At 33.1% G+C, this 17,016-nt stretch overlaps 1 long non-coding RNA gene across 1 annotated transcript; it reads right to left on the bottom strand.

The window, feature by feature from the left end:
* Positions 1–298: 298 nt before the first annotated feature.
* On the bottom strand, positions 299–6,926 carry LOC134282516 (uncharacterized). Its single transcript, XR_009995308.1, has 3 exons — positions 6,750–6,926; positions 2,171–2,246; positions 299–963 (listed from the first exon to the last, which is right to left on the bottom strand). It is a non-coding gene; the product is annotated as an uncharacterized LOC134282516 (long non-coding RNA).
* Between the last annotated feature and the right edge of the window lie 10,090 nt (positions 6,927–17,016).

The raw sequence follows: 17,016 nt of genomic DNA, 5'->3' as shown, positions 1-17,016 counted from the left end.
TGTATTGGATATTTATACTCTTGCATTAGATTGCAAACCCAAAAAGTATGACATTTACCTTCCCTAGTTGAATTCAAATTTATCTGCATAAGCATACATAAGTCCAAAACATATTTAATACTTTAATTCTAACATGTCACATCTCATTCAGTGTACACTTTACAAATGATAGGAAATATATAAGCATTTTTTGCCTAAACTATTTGGCTTTTAAAGAATTTTATAATCATGTTTGCAAAATTTAAATTTAAATATTGGAACTTGGAGCAAGCCATTACAGGTAGAGCAAAATGCTGAAAACCATATTGATAAGTAGATCACACCCTTGATAAAATATTTGCCTTCAGTTGCTAAGATTGTGTTGTATTATATGGAAAATTTCTATAATCCTGTTTATTACAGATACATGTACAATGCATATTTTCCCTGTAATAATAAAAATACTTCTGAGATGTAAATTAAATAGTCACCGATGTTAAAAGATATTACATGATCTCATTAATCTGGTTTGGAAATCACAAACTTAGTTTGGAAGCCGATAAAACAGTGTCGCACCAGAAAACTCAGTTACAAGTACAATGAATGAATTCGTTGTATCAAAACTTTAAAATAATTGATGCACTATGTCCAAATCTTTTCGACAAATCGAGATAAAGATATTAAATCAAATTATCACTGTTATAAGTCTTAGAGCTAGAGAAAAGTCATTACATGCCCAAATTTTACATGTAAGACTTTGATCCTATATTTCAATAAATGTCAAAATGGTTTTATTTTTGTTTCTGTTCAATACTTTCTTCTTCAGGGTCTCTCATGGCCTATACTGTATGATACCTCCATTGACCCTGCTCTTTTATATTGTCATATGTTTATCCAGTAGCAATGGTTATGCTCAAGCAATCTTTGAAATATTCCTCATTTCATGCATCTCCTTCAGTTCTGCCTCTGTCCATTTTATTCATTCTGCAATTAGATAAAGGCATTTCTTTGCCGTATAAAACATGTTTTTCTAGACTACAGCAAGATCACCCTTTATGTTGATCAAACCCAACCAAGAAGTAGAAGTATATTTCTTATTCAGAAATATGTATTGATAAATAAAATGGAAGAAAAACTAAATTCTATCAACTCTTTTTTTTTCTTCTATGTCTAACTGCATCTTCATCCTACCCCCCCCCCATGCGCCATAATTTTATCAAAATGGAATCATCATTCAACACACAAAACGATGTTGCATATTAATTAGACAGTATGTTAGTTTCTGATTGTTAAGAAGTAGATTTTAAAAAGATTTTACACCTATTCCTTGCAAATTTTAGACTTCTAATGTAACACTATCAGTACATTAATGGTACATAATCTTCAAAAACATCTCTACACTTAATGATAAAGCTTTCACATTAGTATTGTTTTTAGCCCAATGGTTCTGCTAAAGAGGATTTAAAATTGACCCAAACCTTACTAACTGCTTTGAAATTATATTGACAGGGACAGAGTCACACTTGACACTCCATCCCCCCTTCCTGGGGTATGCTTTGCACAAAATTTAATTAAAATTGACTAAGCTGGATAGAAGTTGGAAATATGAAAAATGACAGTCAAACAGATTATGAATAACTTTCAGCACATCAGACATGAAGTAGTGATCCTTGAATAAAATACACCTACAAGATGAAGCTGTTTTATTCCTTTGAAGTGATATCTAGTATTGTTTCTTTTCCTGTATGCCACCTCTATCAGAACAAAATGTTATACATGTATTAACATAACCTATGACCGTATAGTACCCCAGTATTTACTTTACAATTAATTAAGTTCTGGAACCAACCCTCAGATGCCCTTAAAGCAAATGATTCTAAACTGGCAAAGGTAAAGGGCATCTGAAGAATTTAAAATAAAATGATAGTACAAACAAGCAAACAGTGTGCATGAAAATGTTGGCAAACACTAGAAAAAATACTAAGGTACTTTATCAAACTTAACATGAATACTAAAGAGGTTTTATGTAGCTGTATTGCACATACCAAAAGCTTTCCTGCAGTTAAAGGTTGGTTGCCTAGTAGTTATGTAGTATGTATCCCTCTATCTCTTCTAATTTAAGAAGAGAAAATGTCTCTAAAGATCTTATGGTTGGCATGAAGTATTACTGTTCATTTTACTGATAACTTACAATTGTCCTATTTCTGAGGGTCATCTTCTGATGGGTGTGTTCTCTGCAATGTTCACAACTGAAGTTCCTGTTTGACCTGTTACATATTGAAAATCCTCAATGAACATGATTATGGTTTTAATTTCCATTGTAATTATTAATTACTTTTATATAAAAAAAATCTAAACCAATTTATTGTATCATAATACTTAGGAAAATATTTATGTAATATCAATGGAAAAAAAGGAATCATTATCTCCAGTTATCCTAAAATCACAAGTAAACATTAATCATATAAATTCACATACGTAAACCCATTAGCTTTTTGTGCTATTAAATCATAGTCATCGCTGTGCAATAAAGGAAATCAAGTACTAATCCACAGCTTTGTGGCAATAAAGTTACTATCCCCGAGTAAAAAGTGACAAGCCCAAATATAGAGGCAAAAAATTAAAAAGTAACATTGAAAAAAAGTTCATCGTGAAAAAAGTCAGGGGCCCGTTTCATCAAAAGTCGAAAAGTTAAGCCTTAACTTAGGCGTACTTCCGGGGATTACGCCAAAATTTAGTCGGGCGTAATTTGCGTTTCACCAAGTGGCGTAAGTCTAGTCGTAAAAGATATGCTTAGTCACAGGACTAAGTCCTTGACAACGTTGCATTGCGCAGGCGCAAAAACATAAACATTGCCCAAAGCGTACAAACATGTATAAATTGTAGCACGTCAAAGTACAGAATAACACAAGTTATAGATTAATACTTGCACTAATTGAAACATGCATGGGTTTATAGTGTTATGTAAGAGACATGCATCTTTTAAGAAACCAATTTTAGTTTTTTACAATATTTCAATAATAAAAGTCTAATAAATTGAAAGGATGAAAAGGACAGTACATGTACTTGTATTTCGGAATTATTTTGGAAATTTAATTACAGCCATACCCCCTCTTCCCGAAATTGATACAGGTTAATAACTTCGCCTTTGATAATAAATTTCATGATTCGATAAATACTGATTCTACTGACAAATACTAATAATTAAGTTTGAGACAGAATAAGATTCAAAAATTTTAATAAGAAATGTATATGCAAGCAAAAATAATGAAAACAAAATGCAAACGGTTTACATATGAACACATTTTGAGTCAAGAAATAAATTTTACATGTTTACTACCATGATACATGTAAGATAATCCTCTCTGTATTTATTAATTTTTTGTCAATTCAATTGATTCATAATTGTTCAGTTATAGAAAAAAATTCTTTACTATCTGCAGATTAAATGTGATGTACCGTTTTAAAAGTACGCAGAGAGAGAGAGAGAGAGAGAGAGCGAGAGAGAGAGAGAGAGAGAGAGAGAGAGAGATTTGGAAAAATGACTACAAAGATATTCTTACAAAAATTCTCTGCTTGTGTGGTCTCTGTCTTTAAAATTTAGTAACAGCTACTCTTTATTTTGTTTTCATTAAAATGTAACATGTGTAAGTAATGCAGGAAATCAAAAACATGTATATTTTCATCTTATATGTGCTTTATATGCGCTCAGATTATCTTATACTGTACTATGTAAGATTTGCTCTTTTAAACAAAATTAAGAAAATTAAAGATGTCTTCTGCATCAATGTTTGTCTGAGAAAAAAAATTTAGGAATAATTCATTCTTGAACTTAACTGTGTAATTATCACCGTCTTACATCGATATTGTAAAAGCAATAATTTATTACCACTTTCAAAAATCTCTTATTGTCTATGAGACCCCAACCCCCTCCCTGAGTTGGGGTCTATGATTCACCGGGAACATCACTTGTCCCAGATACCTAGGAAAATAATTACTTTCGTCCTTAACTAAGTAATCTTTACATTCAATGTTAATTAATCTGCAAATTCGGGAGATACTGAACCCTCTCTCCGACCCCCTCTGGATCCACGCATGTGGACGAGAAGTAAATAAGAAATGGACTCTTCAAACATGACAAAAACTTTTTGGTTTTAAGATGGGTTATTTTTTTGATTTTTTTTCTTAAATGTAGAAAATTACATGAAAGATGATAACTATGCTTTTGAAACCGATTTTTTTTTTTTTTTTTAAATTTTTGTTTTTCAGAAAATATGCTGTTGGAAAATATTTTTCAAAATAGACAATTTTAATGGGTCTCTTTTTAGTAAATGAAAAAGAAACTAGAGGTACCGTAAGCAATGAGTTCAATAAAAAAATATCACCCCGCCTTCCATATAAATATAATGGCAGTGTCCATGTTTTGCTGTGGGAAACCCAAAATATGTGTCGGATCAAAAAGTACAATAAGGCACAATGGCAATATATAATAAAGATTCTGTGAAAATTTCACCAAATTTCAATCAGTGATATGAAAGGAGTTGTGGATAGAGATGGGTACCCCGAAAGCGTAACAGATGGACGGACGGACATCCCGATTACTAAATAGTATATACATGTACATATACATGTACCGTCCCGCTTTTCAAGCGGGGTGTAGAAATACAGTTATATATGTAAATTGATTTACAATACCTTAGACATACAATACCACAATCAAATGTGTATGAATGCATTGTCAAAACGTAAGAAATCTCTAATAAGACAATCTTTTCTTCTCAGCAGAAATTCATCAAAATATTATTTGAGTACGTTATTACTCAAATCAACTACGTCCCCAAGTAGTTGTAACAACACCCCCCCTCCCCCTCTTCATAAATGTATAATTAAATAATGCATTGTTTGTATTTTAAATTCTTCTTAGAACCTTACTTTTTCTATAGAACTCGCTAAAATTAATAAAAAGGCCTTATTTTAATTTTACGCCATAACTTACGCCTACCTATGAGTGACGTAAAACTTTGGCCTAAATTTAGTCAGGCGTAACGATACGCTCTTTAATGAAAAGCAAATATTCGTGCTAGTCCCGACTTTACGCCGGCGTAGCGCTACGACTGGGCGTACGACCTTTGATGAAACGGGCCCCAGGGTATTAACTACAGATGATTCTTTTTAAAATTAAAGTTTAATTTAATTTTAGCTAGTAAAATTTAATCATATATAAATTAATGATTTGAAAAAATGAAAAAAAAAATATTAAATATTCCTTTTCTGGTCATTCACTAGTTCGTCTAATTAAAACGAAGCAAAAATCATTTTGTTTTCATCTTGAATCATTTAAAGCCATATATGGCGTATGTACAATGAAAATTATTAGACTAAAATTATAAGAACTTATTATTTGTATCATTACTTTATATAAACATGATAAAGATCTAAGTCAATTGCGTTATAAAGATATCAAAATTTAATTTGGATTCTCGGAATTTTCTCCGACTTGGAAGAAAATAACAAAAGATTTAAATAACACATTACAGAGAAGATAAAATCGTATTATTAGATAAAACGAGGTGTTCTCCGTGCTCCAAATTGTATGAAAAGCTTTAATTAAATGTATTAACTATATTTATTTACTTAATTTTGTATTTTTCGCCATATATTATAAAAATATATTTTTGATCAGTTACGCCATATATGGCTTTTAAAAAACGCTACATAATTGCATGACACTTATCATTGAGCTGATTGAGTGAGTGTATATAATTTAATAATGAGATATCTGTGAGGCATATATGTACAAGCATATATTGCTATATAAAACAAAGGAAAGGGGGGAATTCAAATTAGGAAATAAAAGATCGTTTTTAAGTAAATCAGTCTGGTAGTACTGCAAAATGGATGCAGTTGTGGAGATTTATGGATAATATGAGCATGCTGTCTGGAATATTTACATATTAGGGAATTTAATAGCAAAAAAGAGTGAAAATACCGGTGGTGCTTTTCATGTATTACATGTGTATTTTAAATTTCCTAATAGCCCAAGGGGATTCCTCAGTGCAGAAAACCACTAGCCCCATCCTCAAAAATGGAAGCCCCGGGTGTAGCGCGATGCTAATTACACACCCATCATGTGAAATATAGTTATAGTAGCCCTATATCAATTTCAGTATTGTTTTAAATTAATTAAAACAAATGACAAAAACAATAATTAAAAAAAAAATCAAAATAAAGCAGACACTCAGTCAAAATCAAAGACAGAAAGAAGCACTGTTTTGACTGAAAGTTTTTCAGTAATACAATGAATCTCTTAAGTTACATATCAGATGAGATAAACTTACATACAATTATTTAGTTGTTGTCAATTATCCCATTTATCATCATCTCAGCTCACTTTGCGATTGTAATACTGTCTACATGAACCGATAATTTACAGCTGATTTATGAACACACGATTGTTAAAATTTTCATTTCCCTATCCAATATACATTGTCAGAACATACTTAGTTGGTAATGATATAAAATTAAATAATAAACACTTTCGATTTATTAAAGATTATCTAACAATATACGATCATTTACTAAATACTTCTCGCCCTCAAGAGAGTTAAAAAGACAGAGAAAATTCAAAATACAAACAGGTGCAACTTAGGATTAATTGTTCCGATATATCTATTTTAATTTTGTGCACAATTGTTTTCAAAATTACATTAAAATCTATTTTCCTTAAACAAGAACCCAGCAATGGATAAATATTAATCGAATAAACTTACCTTTTCTCTTGTCAATCAGAAAATCTTGTTGACATTAAGTGTTTCTTAGTCGCCATATTTTTTTCCATGAAAACAAACGTTGTTATGATCAGGATCAACGGAAGTTGATTTTCGGAACTCTCGAGAATTTAGAGTTCCGAATGTAAAACTGAAACAACAAAACACGGTGTGTCCGTGAAAGCAACTTTTTTGGACACTTTTTTGGACAAATCGTCGTGTCCAAGTTTTGTTGGGTACTAACCTGCAAATACCCAATTAGGGTATTTTAAGCATATTCAGCGACACTTGTTATTGGGTATACCCAATAAGCAAAAAGTACCCAATAAGTACAATCTTGGCATGAAAAATACCCAATAAATGCACTCTCGTAAACACGGACGGACGGACGACGAACAAAATGTGATCAGAAAAGCTCACTTGAGCCTTCGGCTCAGGTGAGCTAAAAAGCCTTTCAATCGATGATATTCGAATTATTTTCCATAAAAAAAGAAATCAATGTAAAATTTTATTTATAGGGTTATAGCTTAAGCCCTGTGCAAAGCAACGTCATAATTGCGCGTGGTTTTGCGTTAAACGCAAAAAAAATAATCAGTTTAATTTTATGGTGCTTAAATCAATGTAAAATCTCTTGATCAACCGTTCAGTTGCGAATTATTGTTCTCCGAATTAGCGCTAAAGAGCCTATTCGCGATAATTAGTACTCGCGAAAAAAAGGAATCTAAAGTAAGCATCACACTCTCATTATTTTTCCTGCAGCGGTCGAAGATACTTGCTGGGCACCGTTGTATGATTTGATCTGTTCTCGACACAATGGACACGTAAATGTGTGGCAACGCACTTTGAAAATTTTTTTCAAAGTGTATTAAAATTGGGACAAAATCAACGCACCTTGAAAAAAATTTTCAAAGTGCGTAAAGAGTCTACATGAATATATTTTACCATGGAGACATTTAACGCACTTTGAAAAAAAATTATATTTTAGACATGGAAAGATTTTGTTTGTTATTTATCTTTCAAAAAACTAAGCCTAACACTAACCGCAAAAATGAATTGATTTTACTCCCGTCGAAAAAAGGAGCAGACGGGTATAAGATCACTAAGTCCAAATCTTTATCTTTTCAATATATAGGTGTCGGTAACAAACGGGGGAGGGGAGCAATGAACCTAAAACGGGTACGCTGCATTTTCAACGCTTATACGATGTATATATCTTTCTAAAATAAGTGGGGGGCTTAGCCCCCCCATCCCCTCCCCTGGTCCTTCGCTCGGTCTCGATGTCTATGCTATACTCAAAGCATTCATATACTTATGTATTTACCTAACTGGTATGACGTTGAAAACTTTCAATAATAAATAAGTTAATCAAAACAGGTGATAACTAGAAATTTTTAAGTGCAGTAAACGTATGAGAGAGAAAGAATTTTCATAGTTTTGAACAATCAAATTGGCCCTTTTTATTATGATAAATGCTAAGTTGCTTGAAACTGTCCTCTGTTAGTGACCCTTTACACCTTTACCTCTACTTATCAAAGACTAGAATTAAAAAAAAGAAGAAACGAATTGATGAACTTAAACAATCGTCACTCCTTTTTTCAAGACCCTTTAATTTTCCCTTTTATTTTATCAAAACCTTAAATATTTAAAACGTCAATATTATACATTGATATTATAATATCAATTACATGTATCATAAAAAAGTTATCAAACCAGGATCTGTTATTCATCATACCGATTATTTGAAGGAAAATTGATCAATCTTTACATTTTTTTCAAAGTACGTTAATATGGTCGATATTAACGCACGTCGAAAAAAAAATTTTGCGTAATTTTTCAAAGTGCGTTGTAACATACGTACCATTTCGCCAGGCGGAAATACAGCTATAACATAAGATGTGTCTGCATGGGTTGCAGAAATAAGGATTTCTAATTCGATCAAAGCAAATAGGACAAATATCCATCTTATTGGTGAAGGATCTTTAATAAGGCCGTAACTAGGAAGGGTAAGACTGCGAATATAAAAAGAAAACAAAATCATCGTTTGGCATTAAAGCAATATGATAATTTTTCTTTAATAATATCTACCGAATGTCAAAGACTACTTTAAAACTATGTTGTTCTCCAGAAGTTTACTGTTATTTAATCTATGTATATATGTTTTCCTGAAAATGTGGTTACAATATGCTTAAAAAGATCAAAACATACTCCAAGTTGCACAGGAATGTCAATGTGACTATTGTCGTTTGGATGTTCTAAGCAGGTAATTGTTAGGGAAATGTTTTATAACAGCCGCAATTAATATATATTATTTATATAACACATGGTTTCAACAATATTTATTCATAACACTGAATAGATTTGGCAACAGGAAAACTGCCTATAAATACCCTCTCTATATTCAAGATCATTGGTAACAAATACAATGAACTGAGTTGATATATATTTATTTTACAACACGGGCAGACACGCTCTCTTTCACAAACACCCTTTCACTCACCCTATACACTGTATTCTAGTAAAATAAATACATTTGGATTTAGAGTAAACACTATATGAACTGTTAAGAAATTGATGTATTTCTTGATATAAATAAACAAATTATATATAATTGATTTACTTCCACGAAATCCTGGTATCAACACGCATAGGTGATATTATACAATTATGGACTGTTTAGAAGGGAGACATCACCACTACTCAGACCTGATAATTGGTGATGTCTCCCTTCTAAACAGTCCATAATAGTTTTATTATCCTGAAGAATATACAATTATCAATTAGATAGAGTAGAAAATAGTAATCAAACCTCTTGTTTTCTTCTACTCTGCTCCGATTCCATACTTTCAAAATATGTCGACAACTTTGACGTCATCGTTAGAATTTATTGTTTACCGATCCCGTATATTTAGCCATTGTACTTATAAACAAGAGTTATCTCGCTTAATTAAACTACTGGGTCCGGTTTTTCAAAAGGTAGTTAACTCTAACATGGTGTTAACCTGTTGTTAACTTATGCGTTAAATTTAACCATATGGTTAAAAGTTTTTCAAAAGTTTGTTAGCATTTAACCATGTGTTAACAATGTGTTAACTTTAATCCACCCTCAGTACCTGTGTTAAAATTTAACACAGTGGTTAAAATACTGAGATAGTGATTCCAAATGGCCGTTCGACTGGCACTTCAGCCACCTAAAAGAAAAAAAAGATGCTTTCGACCTTCTGCTGACTCCTTACATGGCTGGTCAGACGCCGAATTAAGAAGACGATACCGTCTGCCGAGGGATCGGATATTTAGTAGATTTGCTGTCTGATGACCTAGAAAGAGCCACAAAACGGAGCCATGCCCCGTCTGTGGAGCAGCAGATTTTAATTGCCCTTCGTTTTTATGCCAGTGGTAGTTTCTTGCAGGTCATTGGTGACACAATAGGCAAGTATTTGACACAATCAAACGCACCGTTAAAATTGGAAAAACCCAGGAATGGATTCTGGCCATGCTGTTAGAGAAATAGCTTTTACATGTGAGGTTTGAAGGTAAAGTGCAGCTTGTTGAATACGTTTTTACATTGAATACTGATCCTTATTTTGGTTTTTATTGGTTTACGATTCGTAATGACATTTTCTGCACTCAAATACGAAAACAGGTTCTCGTTTGAAAAGTGAAAGGGGTCAAGGCCGTTCTTAATATAGTCTCATGTAAGCAAAATAGATCTATCGTAGATGTGTGGCTGGATTTTTATCAAACTGCCATATCCTGTCTTTCAATAAATAAGCTTAGGATTTACAGCATAAGAAAGGACATTTTCGTAATGAATTAACTACAGTTAAATTCATATTTCACTAACGTCTACAACTAGGCCTATGTTTTAATCGTGAGCAGACGACATTTCTATATTTCACATTTGAAATACCAATATGATAGAAATATTGAAAGAATAAAAGCAAGTGATTAATCTCAATTGAATCTATATTGAGAAACATTGTTTTTTAAAAACATTGATATGTCATATGAGATGCAAAGTAGGGGGATGAGATAGAAGTAGATAGCTCCAGCCTGTTTCACAACTTAATGTATTTCTAAACATGTTTTGTAAAGTAAGTCATAAAATATTACACCTGTTTGATCACAAATGGAGGTCTCAATTCCTCCAGGAATGCCTACAAAGGAACTGGAGTCCTTGTAGAGGTCCACAATGTCAGACACTGTCTAGGAGAGAGGGGTAGGTGGTGGGCCTCCTCCAGTCTTCTTTGATTCCCTTCTGTGTTCAGTGAACTTTTGTTTGGCGTCGCGACACATGTTTCTCCATTTGTCCTTAATATCAGTCACAGTCCTTTGAGCAGTGCCCACAGCATTGACTTTCTCGGTGATGCTCTTCCACACCGCTTGTTTTTAGGAGCTTTTCTGGTCAAATTTGTCCGCTGTCTGTCGTCGTTGTCGTAAACTTTTCACATTTTCATCTTCTTCTCAAGAACCACTGGGCCAATTTCAACCAAACTTGGCACAAAGTATCCTTGGGTGAAGGTGAATCAAGTTTGTTCAAATGAAGGGCCACGCCCCCTTCCAAGGAGAGATAATTATGAATTTAAGAAAAAATTATGGCATTCTCAAAAAATCTTCTCCAGAACCGCTGGGCCAGGAAAGATGAAAGTTAACTCATGTGGAAGCATCCTCAGGTAGTGTAGATTCAAGTTTGTTCAAATCATGACCCCCAGGGCAAGGGTAGGGCCAAAATGGCCGACCCAAGTTTTACATAGGAATATATAGGAAAAATCTTTTAAAATCTTCTTCTCAAGAACCACTGGGCCAGGAAAGATGAAACTCATGTGGAATCATCCTCAGGTAGTGTAGATTCAAGTTTGTTCAAATCATGACCCCCGGGGCCAGGGTGGGGCCAAAATGGCCGACCCAAGTTTTACATAGGGATATATAGGGAAACCGTTTAAAATCTTCTTTTCAAGTACTTCAAAGCTATGATTTGTGATATTTATATGGAATCAACCTCAGGTAGTGTACATTCTAGTTTGTTCAAATGATGAACGCCTGGAGGGGGGGGGGTGGGGGTGGAGTAAATTCAAGCCTAATGTGCTCAGGTGAGCGCTGTGGCCCCTGGGCCTCTTGTTTCTGGTTTGTTACGGTATTCGAGTGCTTACTTTCAAGTATGGGATGTTGTTTTACTTCATTATGAATAGTGCTGATTTCCATAATGCTGAAATTCTGGCTTCTAGCCCGCTTAGGTTTTGAGCAGAAGTCAGTGTTCTCGGCCATGTTTACAAAGGAAGTAGAAGTGCATTATGGGTAACCAAGTGATTACCAAGTGATTTACTCATTTAACACAGTGTTAGTTAACCATTGCGTTAAATTGCTTTTGATCAACACAATTTAACCACTGCGTTAGCTAATCATTTGATTAGGATTTAACCTGTTGTTAACCTAACCACTGTGTTAAATTTAACTACCTTTTGAAAAACCGGGCCCTGTAGTTTTATTCAAAGGGCGATAACACAGTTGTAACCCTGCATGCTCGCTTACGCTATTTCATTGTCATATGAAGGGAGATAACAGTTGTCACCCTGCGCGTGAGGGAGACATCACGAGTTGTCTCCCTGCATGTGACCTGCTCTAAACCAATCAGATTGACTATATAATTCTGAAGGATAATAATAACCTGTGTTTTTTATAAGTAAAATACAAACAATTATATCATAGCTTGCGGGGCAAATTTGTACAAAATTTATACTTCAACTTTGCAAATCTAGAAAGGAATAATAGACATTTATGTCATTAGGAGTTAACTATCTTATCAGAGTATCAATGAACCTTAAGCAATGTATTTAGATTATGAGACTGTTAAAAATGTTAGTCAGCAATAAGGAATAAATGTTTCCTTAAGTTTAAATGTTATAAATAATGGGGGAAGTGGTTGCCTAATATGTATGCACATGAACGCAATACAGACGTTATGTCTTGGACTCTGAAGATTTTTTTTTTAAATATTGATTAACCTTCTTACGGTTTTATTATTTTTATATGTATATATGTTTCATGTAAGAGTACAGGTGATCCTTTATCATTCTTAAACGTATGTCTGCCATAAATATCATTTCAAAAAGACACTGTCGATCCTAACCAGTTTTTTTTTTTTAAAATAATTGTATACCACTGCATGAAATATAAATATACGATATTGATATTAAATGACAGTACAAGTATTGAACAGGCATGACAAATAGAGTGAATATCTTTTTTTTTAGCTTTTATAAAGGCTTTTAATCAACTTTAAACCGGAAGTCTCTGTCGAGACTGTAGCTCTACTGGTTTATACTTAATAAAACAAAGGAAGAGAAAAGTAGCAGTTGGGACTTGAAACTTTAAAACAGCAATAAACAGAATCAAAGTACTGAAAGTACTGTTAGACGGAGGCTTCATGTATGAGAGAACACAAAAGAAATATATTTGTCATACATAGCTGTATATATATAGAATATTATGAGGAATAATGTGTAGTTTTTTTTTTTAATTCAACATTTTTCAAAATGATACTCCAATATTCATGAGGTTGTTGGGATATTATAATTTCATCTTTGTAATGTAAATTTCACCTTGATTAAAGTTCACTGCTATTTAGATCAAGTACTTTCAATATTTAACCCTTCAACGTAAGAAACAGTAATTGACTAGGCTTGACTAGGTAATAGACATAAAACTTTGATCGGCTTACTTTTTATCTCAGTCTCACTTAAGGAATATATAGTGGAAAAGTGAGACTGAGATCAAAAGTGAGCTTGTCTGAGTTTTATGCCCCCAGGCCTGGTTTGATGAATGTAGGTCTAGTATGTTCTAGTCATGAGCCCACTGGCGGATTTGGAAGGGGCCCCCTCGCTTTTGAGTCCAAAAAATACACAATATTTGATAAATGAATGTTTTAATTGTGGCTGTGGGCCCCTCCCCTGACCTCAAACTGGTTCCCCTTTTTCAGAATTTCTGGATTCAGCACTAGGCCTCAGCCAGTCAGGAGTTTCCATATTTCAAAATATCTTATTTATAGGTCACAGAGACCTGCTCTTAACATAATTATGGCATGTAACAGCTACCAAAATCAGAATTTCTCAGCCTTATTGTAATAATGTTATGATATGAGCCAACTTGGAAAAAGAAGCAGCCAGATAATTGGACATGAACAACATAATATAGTACAGTTTCTCTTAAACCTTTGTGATAAAAAATGGAGTGGCCTAGCTTGAAAGCAACACAGAATTTTTTTTAAGTAATACAACTTCATTAACATGCAATAAATGTTCGAGCCAGAACACAATTGTTTGAGTGGAATAAAATATTATGCTTTCTTACTTTATGTAAACAGAACAATAAAATTCATAAGACTTGCTATTTCAAAAGTTTTTGTTTTTGGAGAACTAGAAAGAGTATTGCTTACAATAACAAAGATACCGGTATATCTTGACAAATTTGACAACCAATATTTCTGGAAGTATTAAATGTAGTATTTTATCATTTGACAGATTTGACCCAAAAAATGTCTTTCTTTACTCGTATACCCGTGAAAATGGTTGTCCTTTTCAGTCTATCTGTTTAAAACAATCATTAACAATGAGACATGATTACAAATTATGTAGAGAAAAGGTTATAAATATATAACTATGATTTCTGCTTTTCAGTAAATCTGTTAAAACAATCACTTTAACAATGATGTAGGGTAAAAAAATTGACATGAATACCAATGATAAGAAATACATGTAATCTTGTATATAAAAAAATAATTAAAGTTTCAGATGTGAAAGAGGTAAAACACAAGTATCAAATGCAAATAAGGATAAACGAAATGACAATTAGACAACTTATTTCAGAAAATATTATTTTTAATTAGTAATCAGGATATAATGTGATAAATCATGTAAATCCTATGAACCAAGATTTTGGTTGTAACCAAGGGTCAAACGTAACAGATGCATATTGATATCAATATCAGAATTGCCGTTTGTTTCTCTCTTATCTAATGTGAGGGAACGCCAAACACTCAAACCGCTTGTAGAAAGTGTAAATTTATTTTCATGTGTTACCTAAAATTATACATATCAAATAAACAATTCAAAACTAGACTGTAAATATTCCTACAGATAAAAATACTAGTATGCATTTGTTTATTCATCGATCCTTGTCAGGTTACAAACCTCACAAAAAACCTATTGACGCAAGCGTCAAAAAGAGGGCTGAAACAATTTCATCGAAATATCGATATTGTTCAATATAATTCCTCAATTCAATATTCAATTCACTACCTCAATTTTCAATTCAATACATTTTTTTATAATCGGGTTAGATTGCCCCTTGAATTGACTGTCTTTGACCTCATTTTGACACTCAGGAGAGAGAAAATTGAGACAGAAAAAGTTTTTGAGCAGGCTGCTGCTGCTAGAATTGACACAGATAATGTGCTATTTTAATCGACAGAAGCACAAAAAGTGTTTTCGTTTTGTATCGTTACCTTTTATGTATCTTTTGGAATCTAAATACACGTTTTCTTTAACTTTATGATCTGTTTCTTTTTTAAAATGTATTGTATTGAAAAAATTGAATTGTGACACAAGTATTGCAATACGTATCGTATCGTGGAGGGAGTGTATCGTTTCAGCCCAAGTCAAAAATCGGCCGCAAACCAATTTATCGGTCCTTTCAAGAAGAATCTAGAAAAGGAATGAAAAATGATATTACAAACAGCAATCAAGCACAAAAAATTCCATTAAAACTGAAATGCTCTATCTATTATTAAAATATCTTATATTTATCCCTGTGACATAAAACATTTGCATGCAACATTGCAGGATTTTGTTCAATACATAATACAGGTACATTGCATAGTCATCTGCGTCTCCACACTTAGTTTGATACAGGCGAATTCTGATGGAAGTTTTTACAATTTTAAAAATATAAAACTAAAGTTTAAACTTATCTGTAACGAGAGATAGTTTTTACTTAATAAAAGAAGCAATTGATAAGTGGGGCTCCTCGATCACTCTCCGCGGATGTTAAAACCCCCCAAACTCCCTCTAGATCCACCATTACATTTCTTCTCGTTCTTGATTTGGTGTGAGATTCGGTGGGAAAAGGCTCGGCATATTGTAAAACGCGCTTTATCATCGTCTGTTGGAACAAAATCTCGTAATATTCTGTCTGATAAAAAATTAACAGTAAATAACATTTTTTTTTACATATTCCGTAGGAAATGTATTTATATACACGTTATTTTGAATATATTCGACAAATCCTGTTTATTTAGAAAAAGTAGATCTGTTTGTTTATATTTGTATGTGTTGCGATCTTTGCTTTAGACTATGCCTATCCTGGCGGCCGGTGTACCAGTGAAACTCAGAGTCGCTCTAAAAATAGAATTCCCAACGTAATAAAAAAATACCACCGATAGATGATGCTTGTGGAATCCTCATTATTTACGTCATAGGCAAGACAATCCCAATACCCGGAGGCTGTCTAAAAATGATCCTTGCCGTTCATCAAAATACAAAACCGATGCAAAGAATTAAGTATGGTTTACTTGTGTGCCAAGTTATATTGAAATCGGACTAAAACTGTAGGAGGAGTAGCATTTTGAAAGCATTCCATAGAAATTTCTGTTTTTAGTAACCACGGCAACACCATTCATCGAAATCATAAACCGATGCACAGAATTATGTATCTTAGTGTAGTCTACTTGTGTGCCAAGTTATATTGAAATCGGACCAAAACTGTAGGAGGAGTAGCATTTTGAAAGAATTTCAGAGATATTTCTATTTTTAGTAACCATGGCAACACTGTTCATCGAAATCAAAAACCGATGCACAGAATTGTGTATCTTAGTAAAGTCTACTTGAGTGCCAAGTTATATTGAAATCGGACTAAAACTATAGGAGGAGTAGCATTTTGAAAGTATTCCACAGAAATTTCTATTTTTAGTAACCACGGCAACACCGCGTTCATTGAAATCAAAAACCGATGCACAGAGTTATATATCTTAGTAAAGTCTACTTGTGTGCCAAGTTATATTGAAATCGGACTAAAACTGTAGGAGGAGTAGCATTTTGAACGCATTCCACAGAAATTTCTATTTTTAGTAACCACGGCAACACCGTTCATCGAAATCAAAAACCGATGCACAGAATTATGTATCTTAGTGTAGTCTACTTAAGTGCCAAGTAATTTTGAAATCGGACCAAAACTGTAGGAGGAGTAGCATTTTGAAAAATTGTTTACAGACAGACAGACA

Source organism: Saccostrea cucullata, unplaced genomic scaffold, assembly GCF_032062105.1.
Source record: "Saccostrea cucullata isolate Sc308-1 unplaced genomic scaffold, CSIRO_AGI_Scuc_v1 ctg2037, whole genome shotgun sequence".
NCBI classification, from domain to species: Eukaryota; Metazoa; Mollusca; class Bivalvia; order Ostreida; family Ostreidae; genus Saccostrea; species Saccostrea cuccullata.
The sequence above is the reverse complement of the archived record's forward strand: the minus strand, read 5'-3'. Positions and strand labels throughout refer to the sequence as shown.